Source organism: Triturus cristatus, chromosome 2_1 (genome assembly GCF_964204655.1).
Source record: "Triturus cristatus chromosome 2_1, aTriCri1.1, whole genome shotgun sequence".
Taxonomy (NCBI): domain Eukaryota; kingdom Metazoa; phylum Chordata; class Amphibia; order Caudata; family Salamandridae; genus Triturus; species Triturus cristatus.
The window spans coordinates 176673594-176694026 of NC_140581.1; positions in this window are offsets into that span (position 1 = coordinate 176673594).

Genomic DNA, 20433 nt, shown 5'->3' on the forward strand with positions numbered 1-20433 from the left:
TTTGGGACAAAAGGTCACCAAGAGAAGGATTCATGCTGTGTATTGGTGGCCTAGTATGGACAGAGAGATTGTGGAAACTGTCAGAGATTGTGTCATTTGTGCTACTAGTGATGAGACGCTTAAAACTGTCATTCCACCTTTACATCCTGTGGACCTTCCAGAAAGACCTTGGTCCAAATTTGCTGTGGATTTCATTGGACCTTTTGAGGTCCACCAACTAAATGCAAATATGCTTTAGTTCTGATAGACTACCACAGCAAGTGGTGGGAGGTAGAATTTTTACAAGAACCGAACACCAATGTTGTTATTTCTTTCTTCAACAAAATCTTTCAGAGGGAAAGTTTGTCAAAAGAATTGGTCTCTGATAATGGGGTTCATTTTGTATCGAGGGAGATGAAGGAGTTTCTATCTATAGCAGGTATTACGCACAAAAGTGTGATGTTGTATCATCCACAAGCAAATGGTTTGGTAGAGAAAATGAATAGAATTTTGGTAGAATGCATCTAGTGGGCTGTTCATAATGGAGTTGATGTGTGTGCTGCGGTGGAGGAAATGCTTTTTGCTCATTGCACTAGTCCCAATGCTGTTTCGAACATGACACCATTTGAGATTATGAGAGGTCGAGTGCCTGAAGTGTTTTCTTTCCTGAATGGTTGAAAGGGAACAGATCTGGTTATTCTCATGAGTGTATTATTGATAAGTCTATTTGCCCTTTGGTGAAAATGGCACAAAGTAAGGCAAAGCAGAATTTTGACAATAAATATGGTGAGAGCAAGCATGGCAGAATGGGTTGGCATAAAAGAACATTCTTATGTGTCTAAGGGTCAGTCTAAATTCCGAGATCCAGTACAAGTTGAGGCTCTGAGCGGTCATTCCATCAGGGTGAAGGGAAATCAGTGGTGGAATAGTTCAAGGGTTGTGAAGGTTCAACACAAAGATGTGGATGAGGCGTGTGGAGAGAGTGTGTTGGTTGGCAGTGATAGAGGGCTTTCAGAAAACGACACGCTCCCAAAGGGAGTCATTAGAAAACCATTAAGGTATCGTTAAGGTTACAGTGTTTTGTAGATTTTCTATGTTTTGTACAGGCAGGAGAAAATAGCATTATGTTTACTTCAAGCACTGCAAAGTTTCTTGTATATTTAGCAGCTTTTGGGTAACAATAATAGTGTTAAGTTATTTCTGGTGATCTATTAATGTACCTGCAGGAGAGAGATGGGAATTTTGTGGCAATTTTCAAATATGTAAGGTAACGCACAGGGTTAATATGCCGGCTGCAAAGAATGTGTACCATGCATATCAAAGAACAATATTTTATGTGGATAGCTCAGTGGGTTACTGCTTTAGTCACAGAGATTCTGTTGTTACTGTGCAGTTCATAAGTTACATTTGTAATCTAGCACAGTGAGATACCTTCTATCTAAGAGCTGCATGCAAGTTGCATGGTACAGGTTTGAAAGTTATGTTTTTTTCCCAGTCTTTCTATCCTGAGCTAAGAAAGATTTGTTTGGGTACAAATAAATTCTTATTATTAAAGTCCCACTGTTTTATGTTCTGAATCCTGAGTTTGTGCTTCTCCAGACCAAGCACTCTTAAAAAGTGCCTACCAGTATGGATGGCATGTGAATCCTACACCTTGTAGTCTCCTTTGCCTTATGTAACATTTTCTATACACTGATTTACACACCTATGATTTATTGTCTCTGAATGTGTGTGTGATGGATTTTGAAAATGTGTAAAGTTTTGCTTTAGGAGCAGTGATTAATGGAGTCATTTTTAAATGCGGACTGTAACATCTGCATTTGTAAAGCAAGCATTCATACCTTTGGGCATTCTGTCTGTTAGATAAGATGTTTTTTGCTGCTAAGATATGCTAATACAGAACAGGCATATTATTGATCAATACAAGGACTGTACCAGTGATGTGCATGTTTTCTGGAGAAGAAATGGATTATAGTAAGCATGGAAAGGTTTAATGGCTCCAGAGGTTTAGAAGTATGAATACCATGTCATGGAAATGAAGGTTGCTGGGAGAACATGACCTGCATTAAATAGCACTGTTATCTATGTTCCAAGACATAGATTTAATTACATGGTACTCTTAGATTCTAAAACAATGATTCAGTGAATTTATTTTGAACATTTTACACCAATCAACTTACCCATTTTATAAGTTATATGATATTGATAATTACTGATTTCAACTTGACTAGGGTATTTTCTATTGTTGTACACTATTTGATAGGTTGTTCATCAATGCTACATTATCTTAATTGTATATCTGAAGATACTACCTGAAACAATGTATGTAGCTGTATTTTCAATAGGATTTGAAGTATGTCTGTTTACAGGGTACTTGTTTTTTATCTGTGGAGATTTTTCAGCCTCTGTGTGGGAATAAGTAACCAAATGTTAGATGCATCACTTCCTGTAATAGCAACAAGTCAAAGGTCATGCAATGACGCTTCCTTTGATTTAATGGGGTTCAAAGGTCATGTGATGTAATGTCCTGTGATGTCATCAGGTCAAATGCCTTGCATTGTCACTTCCTGTGACGTCATCAGGTGGGTCAAAGGTCAGGTGATGTCCCTTCCGCTACCCCAGGCATTTTGATGAATTGACGCCCATGCCTTCTTGCCTCCTCTCTACTTCTACTCGCAAAGAAACTTAGACAGGGCAGCACAAAACTCTATAATTGCACAGAAGCGTATCCCCCAATGTGCTGAGCCTCCCCACACTTGCAATTAATTGTATGTGACAGTTTTCTAGTTGGCTCACCTTTGACTCTAATGAGAGTGAGGCCTTGGAGATTCAAGTTCTCAGCACTTGGATCACTCCTTCTGGCATCTCTTCTTGATTGCTGGATTTTCAGTGTGGCCTTTGGGGACAGCCACTCCCCGCTTGGAATGCACTATCTACTTGTTGGCCAGCACCATCTTGTCTAACTAGAGTTTCTCTTTGTCTTGAACAGGGCAGAGGGTATCCATGTTGTTCCTCCTCTTCCCTGGTGAATTTGGCCATTAGACTCCAGCTTCTGGTACACCGTGGATCTTCCACCCTTGTTAATCTTCGTTTTCAGCATTGGCGGTCTTTCATTATCATTTTAGGGATTCGGTCGAGCCCAGGAGCTGCAGCCCTAGTGCCATAACCCAAAATGATGATGCAGAATGTGCTGAGGGTTACCCAAGTTTCTCATGTCTCACAAATATTCATTTTATTTTTAAGGTCTGATGTCTTGGGGGCATATGTATCAAAATCTCCATTTGCGAATCTCAAATAGCGATTTTTTGAGAATCGCTGTTTGAGAATTGCAAAACGGGATGTATTTAAAAATTCGCACATATTTTGAGAATACTTAATATTCCTTAATTGCGATTAGCAAATTGCGAAATCGCAATTAAGGAATAACTTCCCATTCATTCCTATGGGCCAGGAGGCCCATAGCACTGAATGGGAAGTCATTCTCAAATTGCGAATCGCAATTTGCTAATCGCAAATTGAGAATAATTTCAAAGGTGCAAGGGTGTCATGATGACACCCTGATGCACCCCTGAAATTAGCATGTGTGAGCATATGGCGCACATACATGCCCTACATGCGCTACATGGACTTTGAAAAATGCCAAAGAGTGCATTTTTCAAAGAAATCGCAAATTACCACCAACTTGAAGTTGGTGGTAATTTGCGATTTCTTAAGGAGAAATCGCACAACTTGGGTGCGTGTTACATAGCATTTAAGGAATCGCAATTTGCGATTCCTTAAATGCTTACGCAAAATTAAGAAATCGCAAAATTAGCGATTCCTTAATAATGCAATGCTAAAATGGCTCATACATCTCATTTTGCGAGTTTGTATTCGCAAACGCTGTTTTTTTGCAAATCGCAGCGTTTGCGAATACAAAATTGTTTGATACATATGCCTCTTGAATCCTTAAGTGTCCCCAAATCAGAAATGCAAATAATAATATAGTTAATACATTATTGTGTAGGGATGTGTCTTCTTGTAAAGGTCAATAATTAGATGAGCTCCCTCACTTGGGAAAGCTTTAAATGGCCGACATCTGGTTCAGAACACCACTCTTATAGTATACTGTTCATCTTTGCTATTTTGGTTATTATCATGCACCATGATAAAGCAATATTTAAAACAAATAAAACAAGGCACTACTCAAAGCGCAGTAAGGGTGGACTTTGCCCCCGTCATGCGCTATCTTTTATAATAAATGGACTTTCACATCCAGGTGACCTGGCTGTCTTTTCAATTGTTACAAACTTTCTGCATTGAAACTGTAGAGTTTTTTTTTACAGAGAAAATGACTGCTATTAAAAAATAAATGACTGTTTCTAGCAATCAAGTGGCAATATCCTTGCTCAACTTTGATACATGACAGATTATTATATTGCATGGTTGTGGACTCACTGTATAATAATGATGCAAATCCATATCAGATCCAGTCAAGGTTCATTTGTAAAATCTTAGCTCAGTTCGGGGCAGCTGTGGCTCAGAGCAGTCAGGCTTTAACAAAGGAACAAGTGTAAAGCATTAACCCCTTCGCTGCCAGGCCTTTTCCCCCTCCTGTGCCACGCCCTTTTTTGGCTATTTGGGGTAGTGGGCGTTGAGGCCCCAGTAACTTTTTGACCACATAAGGAACCTACGCCAAATTTGCGTCCTTTTCTTCCAACATCATGGGGATTCTGAGGGTACTCAGGGTTTGTGGATTCCCCTGGAGGGGTCACAGAAATGAGCCAAAATACAGCAAAATTTAGTTTTGTGGGGGGAAAATGGGAAACACGGGCTGCAAATGAAAGCATCTGGGTTTTTCCCTGCAAGTGTTATCAAAAAAGGGTTTGTGGGGCTGAAATCACCATTTCCCCAGCTTTTAGGGGATATCAGACTTTTGTCAGAAACCCAACATTGTTTACACAGTTTTGGCATTTTTCTGGGACATAGCCTATTTTTGCTATTTTTTGTGCTTTCCAACTCCTTCCAGTTAATGGTAGAAATGGGTACAAAAGCAATAATGGATCCTGGAAAGCTATACATTTTGGAGAAGTAGACAAAATTCTGAATTTAGCAAGGGGTCATTTGTGTAGATTCGTCAAGGTTTCTTTATAGAAACTAACAGTTAAATATAGGATAAATTGAAAATTTGTTGAAAAAAAGCGCCTTTTGTGTCAACGTTTTCACCTGTAACTTCTTCTAATTTTGACAGCTCTTTGAAAGCAATATACCATTACATCCGCTGGACATTTCTGGTTGTGGGGATATATAGGACTTGTAGGTTCACCAAGAACCCGACGAACCCAGAGCCAAAAACTGAGCAGCAACTTGCAATGGTTTTTTATTATGTACCGGGTATATAGTAATTATTCTGTAAAAATGTGTACATGGAAAAATCGGTATGAAAGACACCTATGTATTTCTGAAATGGGAACAAAAAATAGAGTTTAGAAACAGTAGATATTTGCACATTTCCGAAATTGGGAATACTCATACTAGCATGAGAATTATCAGTCATTTTTTAGAATGACTTCTTTTTTACACAATGTCTCTCATTTGGAAGGTAGAAATGCATCGAAAGTCAATAGGTAATAACAGTTTCTTTACAAATCTGAATTACCCTAAGTCTCCCGATAAAAATGGTACCTCACTTGTAGGGGTAGGCATAGTGCCCACGACAGGAAATGGCTCAAAACCCAACGTGAACACACCACATTTTCACAATGCAAAATTACCCTTTTTTGGCAAAGTGCCTAGCTGTAGTTTTTGAACCATAGCTCTGCCGGCACCTAGGGAAACCTAGCAAACCTATACATTTTTGAAAACTAGACATCCAGGGGAATCCAGGATGGGGTGACTTGACTGCCTCCCACCAGGTTCTGTTACCCAGAGTCCCTTGCAAACCTAAAAAATTGCCAAAAAAACGCATTTTCCCCACATTTCTCTGGTGGAAAGTTCTGGAATCTGCGTGGATCCACAAATTTCCACCCACCCCGCGTTCCCCAAAGTCTTCAGAGAAAAATGGTACCTCACTTGTGTGGGTCAGCCTAGTGCCCGTGACAGGAAACGGCGCAAAACTTAACGTGGACACACCTCAATTTTGTAGCGAAAAAAGACCCTTTTTTGGCAAAGTGCCTAGCTGTAGTTTTTGAACCATAGCTCTGCCGTCACCTAGGGAAACCTAGCAAACCTATACATTTTTGAAAACTAGACACCCAGGGGAATCCAGGATGGGGTTACTTGACTGCCTCCCACCAGGTTCTGTTACCCAGAATCCCTTGTAAACCTAAACAATTGCCAAAAAAACAAATTTTCTCCACATTTCTCTGGTGGAAAGTTCTGGAATCTGCGTGGATCCACAAATTTCCACCCACCCCGCGTTCCCCAAAGTCTTCCGAGAAAAATGGTACCTCACTTGTGTGGGTCGGCCCAGTGCCCGCGACAGGAAACGGCGCAAAACGCAACGTGGAAACACCTCAATTTCGCTGTGAAAAATGACCCTTTTGTGGCAAAGTGCCTAGCTGTAGTTTTTGAACCATAGCTCTGCCGGCACCTAGGGAAACCTAGCAAACCTATACATTTTTGAAAACTAGACACCCAGGGGAATCCAGGATGGGGTGATTTGACTGCCTCCCACCAGGTTCTGCTACCCAGAATCCCTTGCAAACCTAAAAGATTGCTAAAAAAAAACACATTTTCCCCACATTTCTGTGGTGGAAAGTTCTGGAATGTGCGTGGATCCACAAATTTCCACCCACCCCGCATTCCCCAAAGTCTCCCGATAAAAATGGTACCTCACTTGTAGGGGTAGGCATAGTGCCCACGACAGGAAATGGCTCAAAACCCAATGTGAACACACCACATTTTCACAATGCAAAATTACCCTTTTTTAGCAAAGTGCCTAGCTGTAGTTTTTTAACCCTAGCTCTGCCGGCACCTAGGGAAACCTAGCAAACCTATACATTTTCGAACACTAGACACCCAGGGGAATCCAGGATGGGGTGACTTGACTATCTCCCACCACGTTCTGTTACCTAGAATCCCTTGCAAACCTATAAAATTGCCCAAAAAAACACTTTTTCCCCACATTTCTCTGGTGGAAAGTTCTGGAATCTGCATGGATCTACAAATTTCTACCCACCCCGCGTTCCCCAAAGTCTTCCGAGAAAAATGGTACCTCACTTGTGTGGGTCAGCCTAGTGCCCGTGACAGGAAACGGCACAAAACACAACGTGGACACACCTCAATTTCGCTCTGAAAAATGAACCTTTTTTGGCAAAGTGCCTAGCTGTAGTTTTTGAACCATAGCTCTGCCCGCACCTAGGGAAACCTAGCAAACCTATACATTTTTGAAAACTAGACACCCAGGGGAATCCAGGATGGGGTGACTTGACTACCTCCCACCAGGTTCTGTTACCCAGAGTCCCTTGCAAACCTAAAAAATTGCCAAAAAAACGCATTTTCCCCACATTTCTCTGGTGGAAAGTTCTGGAATCTGCGTGGATCCACAAATTTCCACCCACCCCGCGTTCCCCAAAGCCTTCCGAGAAAAATGGTACCTCACGTGTGTGGGTCGGCCTAGTGCCCGCGACAGGAAACGGCGCAAAAAGTAACGTGGACACACCTCAATTTCACAGCGAAAAATGACCCTTTTTTGGCAAAGTGCCTAGCTGTAGTTTTTGAACCATAGCTCTGCCGTCACCTAGGGAAACCTAGCAAACCTATACATTTTTGAAAACTAGACACCCAGGGGAATCCAGGATGGGGTTACTTGACTGCCCCCCACCAGGTTCTGTTACCCAGAATCCCTTGTAAACCTAAACAATTGCCAAAAAAAACAAATTTTCTCCACATTTCTCTGGTGGAAAGTTCTGGAATCTGCGTGGATCCACAAATTTCCACCCACCCCGCGTTCCCCAAAGTCTTCCGAGAAAAATGGTACCTCACTTGTGTGGGTCGGCCCAGTGCCCGCGACAGAAAACGGCGCAAAACGCAACGTGGAAACACCTCAATTTCGCTGTGAAAAATGACCCTTTTTTGGCAAAGTGCCTAGCTGTAGTTTTTGAACCATAGCTCTACCGGCACCTAGGGAAACCTAGCAAACCTATACATTTTTGAAAACTAGACACCCAGGGGAATCCAGGATGGGGTGATTTGACTGCCTCCCACCAGGTTCTGCTACCCAGAATCCCTTGCAAACCTAAAAGATTGCTAAAAAAAACACATTTTCCCCACATTTCTGTGGTGGAAAGTTCTGGAATGTGCGTGGATCCACATATTTCCACACACCCCGCATTCCCCAAAGTCTCCCGATAAAAATGGTACCTCACTTGTAGGGGTAGGCATAGTGCCCACGACAGGAAATGGCTCAAAACCCAATGTGAACACACCACATTTTCACAATGCAAAATTACCCTTTTTTAGCAAAGTGCCTAGCTGTAGTTTTTTAACCCTAGCTCTGCCGGCACCTAGGGAAACCTAGCAAACCTATACATTTTCGAACACTAGACACCCAGGGGAATCCAGGATGGGGTGACTTGACTATCTCCCACCACGTTCTGTTACCTAGAATCCCTTGCAAACCTATAAAATTGCCCAAAAAAACACTTTTTCCCCACATTTCTCTGGTGGAAAGTTCTGGAATCTGCGTGGATCCACAAATTTCCACCCACCCCGCGTTCCCCAAAGTCTTCCGAGAAAAATGGTACCTCACTTGTGTGGGTCGGCCCAGTGCCCGCGACAGGAAACGGCGCAAAACGCAACGTGGAAACACCTCAATTTCGCTGTGAAAAATGACCCTTTTTTGGCAAAGTGCCTAGCTGTAGTTTTTGAACCATAGCTCTGCCGGCACCTAGGGAAACCTAGCAAACCTATACATTTTTGAAAACTAGACACCCAGGGGAATCCAGGATGGGGTGATTTGACTGCCTCCCACCAGGTTCTGCTACCCAGAATCCCTTGCAAACCTAAAAGATTGCTAAAAAAAACACATTTTCCCCACATTTCTGTGGTGGAAAGTTCTGGAATGTGCGTGGATCCACAAATTTCCACCCACCCCGCATTCCCCAAAGTCTCCCGATAAAAATGGTACCTCACTTGTAGGGGTAGGCATAGTGCCCACGACAGGAAATGGCTCAAAACCCAATGTGAACACACCACATTTTCACAATGCAAAATTACCCTTTTTTAGCAAAGTGCCTAGCTGTAATTTTTTAACCCTAGCTCTGCCGGCACCTAGGGAAACCTAGCAAACCTATACATTTTCGAACACTAGACACCCAGGGGAATCCAGGATGGGGTGACTTGACTATCTCCCACCACGTTCTGTTACCTAGAATCCCTTGCAAACCTATAAAATTGCCCAAAAAAACACTTTTTCCCCACATTTCTCTGGTGGAAAGTTCTGGAATCTGCATGGATCTACAAATTTCTACCCACCCCGCGTTCCCCAAAGTCTTCCGAGAAAAATGGTACCTCACTTGTGTGGGTCAGCCTAGTGCCCGTGACAGGAAACGGGGCAAAACACAACGTGGACACACCTCAATTTCGCTGTGAAAAATGACCCTTTTTTGGCAAAGTGCCTAGCTGTAGTTTTTGAACCATAGCTCTGCCCGCACCTAGGGAAACCTAGCAAACCTATACATTTTTGAAAACTAGACACCAAGGGGAATCCAGGATGGGGTTACTTGACTGCCTCCCACCAGGTTCTGTTACCCAGAATCCCTTGCAAACCTAAAAAATTGCCAAAAAAAAAACTTTTTCCCCACATTTCTCTGGTGGAAAGTTCTGGAATCTGCGTGGATCCACAAATTTCCACCCACCCCGCATTCCCCAAAGTCTTCCGAGAAAAATGGTACCTCACTTGTGTGGGTCGGCCTAGTGCCCGCGACAGGAAACGGCGCAAAAAGTAACGTGGACACACCTCAATTTCACAGCGAAAAATTACCCTTTTTTGGCAAAGTGCCTAGCTGTAGTTTTTGAACCATAGCTCTGCCGTCACCTAGGGAAACCTAGCAAACCTATTCATTTTTTAAAACTAGACACCCAGGGGAATCCAGGATGGGGTTACTTGACTGCCTCCCACCAGGTTCTGTTACCCAGAATCCCTTGTAAACCTAAACAATTGCCAAAAAAAACACATTTTCTCCACATTTCTCTGGTGGAAAGTTCTGGAATCTGCGTGGATCCACAAATTTCCACCCACCCCGCGTTCCCCAAAGTCTTTCGAGAAAAATGGTACCTCACTTGTGTGGGTCGGCCCAGTGCCCGCGACAGGAAACGGCGCAAAACGCAACGTGGAAACACCTCAATTTCGCTGTGAAAAATGACCCTTTTTTGGCAAAGTGCCTAGCTGTAGTTTTTGAACCATAGCTCTGCCGGCACCTAGGGAAACCTAGCAAACCTATACATTTTTGAAAACTAGACACCCAGGGGAATCCAGGATGGGGTGACTTGACTGCCTCCCACCAGGTTCTGCTACCCAGAATCACTTGCAAACCTAAAAAATTGCTAAAAAAACCACATTTTCCCCACATTTCTGTGGTGGAAAGTTCTGGAATGTGCGTGGATCCACAAATTTCCACCCACCCCGCATTCCCCAAAGTCTTCCGATATAAATGGTACCTCACTTGTGTGGGTCGGCCTAGTGCCCGCGACAGGAAATGGCGCAAAACGCATCGTGGACACACCTCAATTTTGCAGTGAAAAATGAACCTTTTTTGGCAAAGTGCCTAGCTGTGGTGTTTGAACCCTAGCTCTGCCGGCACCTAGGGAAACGTACCAAACCCACACATTTCTGAAAAATAGACAACCGGGGGATTACATGGAGGTATGGCTTGCGTGGATCCCCCAACGTTTCCTTACCCAGAATGCCCTGCAAACCTCAAATTTAGCTGAAAAAATCACCTTTTTCACACATTTTTGTGTGGGAAAGTTGTGACATCACCGGGCTGACACAAATTTCCTACCACCCAGCGTTCCTCCGGGTCTCCCGATAAAAACGGTGCCTCACTCGTGTGGGAGGCACAAGTACCCGCGACAGGCAAGGGGCCAAAACGTATTGAGGCGACATGAAAATTGCCTACATCAAAACGACCTGGTTTTGCAAGGGGGGTCACCTGGGTTTTTGGCCCGGTGCTCGGCGAACACCTAGGGGAACCTACCAAACCCACACATTTCTGAAAACTAGACACCCGGGGGATTCCAGGGAGGTATGGCTTGCGCGGATTCCCCAACGTTTCCTTACCCAGAATGCCCTGCAAACCTCAAATATAGCTGAAAGAATTCACCTTTTTCACACATTTGGGTGGGTGGGGGCATTGGCGTGCCCGTTTCGGGCAGCCCCCACCCTAAAAAAACTGAAACTAAATCCCTGGTGTATAGTGGGCTTTCTGCCCCCCCGAAGGGGCAGATTAGGGGCCAATGCCCCATCTGCCCCCCGGGGGGGCAGAAAGACTGTGATAATTTGGGGGTGGAGTGGGGGCATGGGCCTGCCCGTTTTGGGCAGCCACCACCCCTATTTTGATTGTCAAAAAAATTCCCTGGTGTCTAGTGAGCTTTTTGCCCCCCCGGGGGGGGGCAGATTGGGGGCTACTGCCCCCATCTGCCCCCCAGGGGGGGGCAAAAAGACTAAATGTGCCCTGGTGTCTAGTGGGTGGATCCCTGCTTGGGGATCACCCTCCTGTGGCGATCCCCAAGCAGAGATCCACTGGGGAGGGGTACCATTGGAAAGGGGAGATTCTCCCCTTTCCAACGATACCTCTCCCGTCTTTCTACGTGCTCAGGGGGCTGAGATAGCCCCCTGAGCACGTATAAAGGGAAACCTGAAATGAGCCTCTTGGCTCATTTCAGTTTCACTTTCACTGTAATGACGTCAGCGCGACGTGCGCGCCGATCGTCATTACAGTGAAAGGAGGGGGGGGGGCCTTGGGAGCTTGGGAAGCTCTTCCCCAGCTCCCGAGGCTATTTTGGTTTAAAGGAAATCCCTCTGGTGCCCGCATGACGAGCTGGACTCGTCACGGGCACAGCGCGACTGTGCTCCATGACGAGTCCAGCTCGTCATAGGCACAGAAGGGGTTAAGTAGTAACAACAACAATAAGTGAGAAGAAAACACGAAACACAAAAATATGACACAATATATAAAAATATGTTGTATGTTTATTTTTAAATAGGCAGCTCAATAAAAAACATGGACTGGAGGGTTCTGGAGATATTAATTTTTAAAGACACAATAAATCACTACTTTTCACTGAATGTAATCAATCTTTGTAATGTACTGCAATCACGGTTTAGGGTTAGCCACATCTAGGTCACAGCGCAAGGCGAAGCTATCTCTCATATCTTTTTAGCTAACGATAAAATACTAAGCTGCTATTTTGTATTGTGTTTGGTGTACCGACGCACATTGCTTATTTGCACGACCTGTTTTTAAATTACTGTTTTTAAATTACTTTTAAATGTTCTAAAAACAACTGTGCTCTTTTATATTGGGAACTACTTGCTTCTGGGCTTAATTACTTACCTGCTGCAAACAGTGTGTGCTCTCTTCGCGGGTCGCGGTCCCCGGTCCGTCACGGCTAATAGTGCCGATTGAACCGAGGGACGAACGCGACTCCGCCCACCTCTCGCCCTTCATTTCCTGTTCCAGGGTATTTTAGGCAGATGGCTTGCCGGCCGCGCAGCGGATGCGCGTAGCCGGCGCGCCTAAGGCAAGCCCGTCTGAGCTCGTCCGCGACTGGCCGCCGACCAGAGCCGGCCAGCATGCCAGTTGCAGGAGTGGTCGGTCTGTTCGTTGGTCGCGGGACGAGCTGCTGGATCTCCAAGGTCCTCTCTGCGCTAGCTCTCATCAGTTTTACCTAGCGGCCGCCCCATTGCCACTTAGCTGCGGGACCTGCACAAGAGTTTGTGTTTAGATAAGGCTACCAACACGAGACAAACTGGTCCCCGGGGCCTTTTGAAGGAGCGTAAGGTTAATATAAAGGCAGCCCTTATTAATTGCAGATCTTTGGTTAGGCATGCCACAGAGGTGTGGTCACTTCTAAACGATGGTATCTGGGACTTGCTGTTTCTGACAGAAACCTGGCTCCACCTGGATACGGTTACATCAATTGCTTTGGCTATACCCTCTGGCTTTAACTTTTTTTATGCCAATCGGGAGGGCGGAAAAAGAGGGGGTGGGGTGGCCATTATCCTCAAGGATTCGTGGGAGATGGCATCCTCGGACTCGCTGGCTGAGCAGGGCATTGAGGGTCTTAATTTCTGCATACAATTCAATCCGACTTTTGCCCTTGCTGGCATCCTTATTTACAGACCCCCCGGCTGTGCTACAACGGCTCTGCAGAATTTATTCAGTTTGATTGCTCAAAAATCAGTAAAGTACACCAATTTTATGGTTCTAGGAGATTTTAATGTACATGCTGACGATGCTAACTGCGCACAAGCAGGTCAACTTATATCTGCCTTAGCTGGCGTTAATCTCATTCAACAGGTTTTTTTCGCCCACGCACATAGCAGGCCACACCTTAGATTTAGTATTTACCACTCTTACTGATTTAAATATGGAGAGTCCAGACCCTTTAACGTGGTCAGATCATTAACTGATCCCTTTTGGCTTTACCCTGCTAAACGGTGGGCAAGCGGAGGGCACCCGCTGGACGCTAAAGAGAAATTGGAAAAACCTGAATGAAGCTGGCCTAAGCACTGTTTTACAGGCTACTCGTCCCCACCTATCCTCTGACCCAAATGTAGACGCAGTCTCCATTCATCAATGGATTGCTTCTGCAGTAGACGCGGTAGCACCGGTTAGAGTAGTCAAATCCACGAGATTGTCCCCGACTGCCGCCTGGTTCTCATGCGCCCTTAAAGCCACAAAAAGTACGTGCAAAAGATTGGAGCGCCAGTGGAGAGTGAGTTATAGCGACTCAACCAAGGCTTCCTACAAAAAAGCATTAAAAGATCATAAGGACATAAAAGCAGCTATGAGAGATTACTTTATCAACCGCATCCAGAATGCAGACCACTCTAGTCGCGAGGTTTTTAAAGTAGTTCAATCCTTTTTTAACCCTAAGGCACTGGAAACCAATGTTAGACCCACCCCAGCCCTGTGTGGCAAAATAGCCAATCACTTTGAAAACAAAATTTTAAAGGTCTACGACTCCTTTGTACCATCGGAGCCAACTATGGCGTCAGACAAATCTCCAATCGCGTTAGATGCTCCTATGCTTATCAATTTTACGCCAATACAATCACTGGATGCTCTAGCCGTAATTCAGAGATGCCGCTCAGGCGCTCCTGATGATCCCTGCCCACCTAAAGTATGGAAAATAATATCCGCCCCTATGGCGGATACTTTACTCCAGCTATGGAACTCCTCGCTGGACACGGGTATCTTCCCGGACTCTTGGAAACATACAACTCTTTTACCATTACGAAAGAAACCAAATGGTGACCCGGACGACCTTAGTAATCTCAGACCCATTTCCTTACTCTCCGCCCCAGGCAAGATGCTGAAGAAATTGGTGCAACTTCAATTGACCTCCTTCATCGAGCTCAGAGGGTCCCTGCATGACACACAATCAGGCTTCAGGGCCGGCTTCAGTACAGAGACCGCGCTCCTTGAGGTCGCAGAGTCAGTTAGATGGGCTCTGGACTCATGAGCCTCGGCAATGCTGGTGCTTTTGGATCTGTCTGCGGCGTTTGATACCGTGGACCATTCCATACTGATCCAGAGATTACACGCCGCGGGCTTTGGGGGTAAAGTTTTGTCCTGGCTGACATCCTATCTGAGGAGCCGTACTCAGAGGGTCGCCCTTAAGCCATATGAGTCCGATCCGAAACAGCTTTGGTGTGGTGTCCCGCAGGGATCGGCCATGAGCCCCCTACTCTTCAATCTATACCTCGCTCCGCTCTTCTCTTTGATCGCCAACTGGGGTGTTAAAGCGATTTCCTATGCCGACGACACCCAGTTGTTTTTCTCTTTTAAGGAGCAGACGGAAGAGGCTTTTAAGAATTTTAAAGGTTGCTTACGGGATATTGCGGTTTGGATGAACTCAAAAAAATTAAAGTTGAACGCGGGGAAGACCGAAGTATTGTTCTTCGGTCAGGGCTGTGTCCCTGACGTAGAGTTGTGGTGGCCGGTAGAAATGGGTCCACCTCCCTCTCCCGCCAAATGCATCCGGAACCTAGGGGTGAGATGGGAGACAGATCTCTCCTTCTTAGCTCAAATACAGCAAGTCTCAGCAACTTGCTTCAGTAAATTAAAAAACTTACGGAAAATACTGCATTGTTTACCAGAAGACTGTCGCAAAACTGTAGTCCATGCAACAGTCACCTCAAGGCTGGACTATGCAAATGGCCTGTACCTTGGTCTGCCTAAATATGCGATTCATCGACTCCAGATGGTACAGAATGCGGCTACGAGACTGGTCGGCTGTCTGCCTTTTCGAGACCATGTCTCTCCGCATCTTCTGAAACTCCACTGGCTTCCAGTAGAGAAGAGAATTGTTTTTAAGGCCATGACCTTGGCTTACAGGGCTCTAAGCGGTAAATGCCCGAGCTATCTGAAAGAAAGATTGCACCTCTACAAACAGACCCGCGCGTTGCGTTCAAACTCTCAAAACCTGCTACAATCCTTCCACTTTAGGAAATTTCGCCTGGGTGGGAGAACATTCACGGTTAGAGCAGCCACACTGTGGAACTCCTTGCCAGGCTACCTTCGTCAGGCTAACACAGAACCTGGCTTCCGGAAGGCCCTGAAGACCTGGCTGTTCAAATCAGATTAACACACTTGAGGTGTCTCTCTTCCCTCTTCGATTGCTGCAGTGCCTGAGGTTTAGCGCCGGGATGCCCCTGTCTGGGGTAGCTGTCGCGCTCTATAAGCTTCTGTATTATTATTATTATTATGAAGGCAAGCCACTTGAAAACAGCTATCTAAGCACTCTTAAACAAGCCAATAATTCAGACAGAGATCCAGTCACAGGGACCAATCAGGTCCAGGGGTATAGTTACCTTTCTGTTTTTCGTAGTGCCCAGGTCCAAGTCCTTAGATCCCTGGAGTGGTCTTGATGCAAGGAATACAGGATGCGGAAGATGTTTGAAGATGCTGAGGATGCTGAGCCAGTGTGGTGGGTCTTCCTGTGGACACCCTGTGGTTCTTGAGCTTAGGGGGAAACTTTGGTCTCAGGGGTCGATCAATCTCCCATGGTGTCCGGCTGAAGTCCAGTATAAGATCAGTTGCCACTGGTCTACCGGTCTTCAGTGACAGCAAACCCAGTCCTTTCCTTTAATTTGCAGTAACTTCTTTGCTGGGTGACCAAACTGCACTCTGATGACTCTCCTGGGTCCAGCAGACTTGGTGGTAGCGTTTGAGGGTCAGGACTCAGTCTCCCAGGCCGCACCTCAGCATCCAGCAGCGGTCAGGCTTATTGGCGCGGAGGTCTCAAGATTGCAGACCTCTCAGCTTTTATGGCCCGGTGGCTGTACCAGGGAGTCTTAGGGATCTTGCAGGCCCTTCCTCTGTATGGTACTCGTGGGCAACGTTTACATGAGTGGGGCACGGCAAGCACAGTCCTCTCTTTGCTATTACACAGGTTCAGCAGGAGCAGTCCAGACTTTGGTGCAGTCTCACTTTGCTGGTCCAGGGAACGGCAGGGCAGTCCTTCTTTGGTTTTCTCTCCAGTACAGACATAATCTGAGTTGTGGGTGCCAGGGGTGCTACTTTTATGCCTGCTGCGAGCCTACATGGCATGTGGTCACTAACAAGACAATGGGCTAACAGGTCCCTTTCCACCTGATGAAGGCTTCCTGCAAAGTGTGGCATCTAGCTGTCCCAGAATGCACTATTCTGCCCACTCCCAACATGGTGGGACTCTTCTCTCGGTCTGTTGAGCTCCCTAGCCCAAATCGAAGATAAGGCTACCTATAGGCTACACTATCCTTGAAAAAAAGGTTTGGCAACTCCTTTTCCCTCTCTGCCTGAGATGCCAGCATGTCTGCTAAAACAAAAAAGCAGCCCCATCTTAGTGTGACTACTATTTGCACTTCCAAGGTGACTTCCCCTTGAAGCTCACGTTTTGGGCTCACTCTGACCCTGGCAATCCTGCCAGTAGGAGGTCACACCTCTTCCCTCAGCAGGTACTTTGTTCCCCTTCCTGAGTATCATCTGACCTTTCCACAGGAGGGTATCAGGCTGTCTTGAGGACAGCAGCTGTGAGCAATCAAAAGTAGCTACTGGACAGCTATGGGAAACAAGGTGGTAACTTTGAAAAGTTGACATTTGTGAATTCAACTTGAGCAACAAGTCCGGTTTAATGCAACAATTTGTTTGATACCTTGAAGTACTAAATGTAGTAGTCCTATTTGGAAGTTAGCACTGCTAAGTTGCCAGCGGGTAACTCCATACTTGCCAGGAGGGCTACTAACCTTTCCACAGTAAAAATGACAATGCAGGGTTTTTACTGTCAGAACATGTAAAAACACATGTCCTTCTTCCTAATTTAATGCACCCTACCTTTAAGGGTCATTTGGCCTGCCTCAGTGGTGACATATTTATTAAAAGGGAAGGTTTAAATTGCAAAGTCGAGGTAGCAGTTTAAAACTGTATCACCAGTGTGCAATTACTTTGTCACCAGGGCCGGACTGGCTGTAGCGGGCACCGGGTGTTTCTCCGGTGGGCTGCCAGGGTGGGGGCCAGTTTGGGGCCCCTGGGGTGCCGTTTTTGTGACCTGTGGCCTGCAATATTGCCCCCCTGTAACAAAATCGTCCGAAACCGGCCCTAGCAAACTGCTTAGCCGCACCCCCCACCTCCTCCCCAGGGGGCCAGCCGAGCAGTTTGCCAGGTCTGGTATCGGTTCCCAGTCTGGCCCTGTTTGTCACCCTCGTGGTGGCACAACAGGTGTTTCAGTCTACAAGGGATGCTTAACTTTCAGGCTCTGGGCACCCCAGTGCCATATACAAGAGACTTTTAAGTAAGTTAACTTATGCCAAATGAGGGTAAGCCAATTAAACATACACTTTTAACGGTTAGAGCACTAACACTGAGGCCTAGTAGCAGGTTTCAGTGCACTTTCAAAGTAAAAAAAACAGCATCCGTCCCAAGGTCTGGGGGTGATCATGCAAAAATAGGTATTTCCTTACAACGAGCAAATGTCCCTATTCTTCTAGCACATGTTCCTCATTTAATGAAAAATGCAATTGGGTGATAGTGATTCTGCTAATTTATGCCCAGATTCCGACTTTCCAATTGTAACGGAGACACAATTAAAAGTCAGTCCCTCGTGGCTCAAGGACGGTGTAGGTTTCTCAAGACTTCATGCAATTTGTCAGGCAAGCGTCATGCAAGCGTCCACGTAATAAGCTGATTATGAGTGTCTCCGTAACTGTGCAGTATTTATTGCACCGACTAAATAACAATATGCTTTAGATAGTTATTTATAGGATGCAATAAATAATATGGACAAGTATGAGTTTTTGCCTGAAAATGGGATGTACCACGTGTATTTTTGTGCTTAGCACATCAAAATCCAGATGTCCCAGTATATACCACAACTTTACCACCTGGTAAGTTTTGGTACACTCGACCTGCCTAAATTTATTGGGTGGAAAATTCGACTGGCTGTAAAATTCTGACAAACTCATAAATCTGCCACCAGTCCGAACAGTGATAACATTGTAACAGTAGTCAAAGTGTTCAAACTATACAAGGTGCTCGGGCAACGATGCAACTGCACCTGCTGCACCATTGATAGGAACACCACTACTGCTGTAGAACAGAAGGGCAGATCCCGCTAGTGGAAGTCAGTCTTTAGTCCTTGACGACAGTAAGTCTCATGAAAGTGTTAGTATGACGGTGTCATCTGCAAAGTGAATTGGCATGTACCCCTGCCCTGAGTTCCTGAATGCATGTCAAACTGGTATCCTAACTTCTATTTGGCCATGCTGCCATGCTTATCTAGCATGTGCACAGAGGCCTAAATCAGCTTGAGTACTGAACCATGTGAATCCATTTTTGATGCCCCTGGTTTGGCATGGCACAAGATGGAGGATGAGGACAGTTTCTCTAGAGAGTGGAAGCCGAAGGCTGGAGGATGGAAATCCATAGACTGAAGTGATGAGGATGGAATTTAGAGCTAACCTTTAGAAGCTCTTTCTCTCTTTTTTAAAAGGGGCTGATGATTAGTTCTCTCTGAGCACTACCATTTGTTTGATAGTAGAGGTGTGGTGCAGGCCTGAAGTTTCTGTTGTTCAAGAAAAGAAAGTTTCTAGGCCAGGCCTGTCCTTTTGACTGACCCTGATCACTGCTGTGCTTCAGAAAGGCTGATGACAGCCATATGCAGAGACATCACACTTCATTGTGCCAATGTTGGGAGTGATTCTGCTTGGAGGCAACTCTAATGCTTCCTGTTGTGAGAAACATCACTTTACACAAAGGCTGCCTCTGTAGAGCAGCTTGCGAAGGATACTTGAAAAGAGAGCAAACCCAACTGGTCCTAAAGAATGAGACAGAGGATCAACATCCACTGTCTGACAAATGTGTACAAAAGTGGGAGTTCCTGGCAATCGTTGTGGGCTGTGATGTGGTGTTGCTGCTGATGGCATGAGCTCTTGCCCCCCACACTACCTAGCTGAGAAGTTTGTGCTACCCTGAGAGTTCAGTGTGGAAAGAGTTCTGTTTCGCCCAGTTGGCAGAGACATAGTGGGACTGAACCCATGACCTCAGCTACCACAGTTGGTGCTTATTAGCCCCTGTCTGCCCTGTGCCTACCTAAATAGTGGTGGCCGGCATGGCTCACGGGTGCAGGGGGGTTGCGGGGGTGTCGCAGGGGTGGGGGGTGTCGTGTGCAGAGGGGAGAAGCACGGGGGGTGGTGAATATAAAAAAAGCATTAAAAGAAATAAACGTACCTTGCCACCAGGTCCCACGTCTCTGCTCCCGCTCTGCTCAATGGAACTCGAGGAACAGAAAGCACAGCAGCCCCCACTGACCAATCACAACACTGCAATTCAGCGATGTGATTGGTTTTGAGCGTCCTAGTTCAACCCTCAACCAGGGAATGAGGGCCTGGGCATGTTCTCCACGCATGCTGTAATGCTGCCTGCATGGAGAACGGAGAAAGTGTGCATGACTGGTTGGGCAGCCGGGAGGGCCGACCAAAACAGTCATTGCGCACTTAGGAGTGGGCAAACCACACCTCCCCTGCCCTGCTCCGAGAGCAGAGCAGCCCCGCCCACCCGCAAAGCAGCAGGAAGCATAAAATGATAATAACGCAAAGTTTTATGTTTCTACTAAGTATATTTTAAAAGCAGTGGGGCAATGCTCCTCTGCCATAGGGAAGAGCCGCCACTGCATCTGAACATGGTCCGGCAGTCAGGTTTGTAGTCAGAGATGTAAGTTTTGGATCACTCAAATTAGTGTAAGATCAATAACCTTGGCTATTGAAGT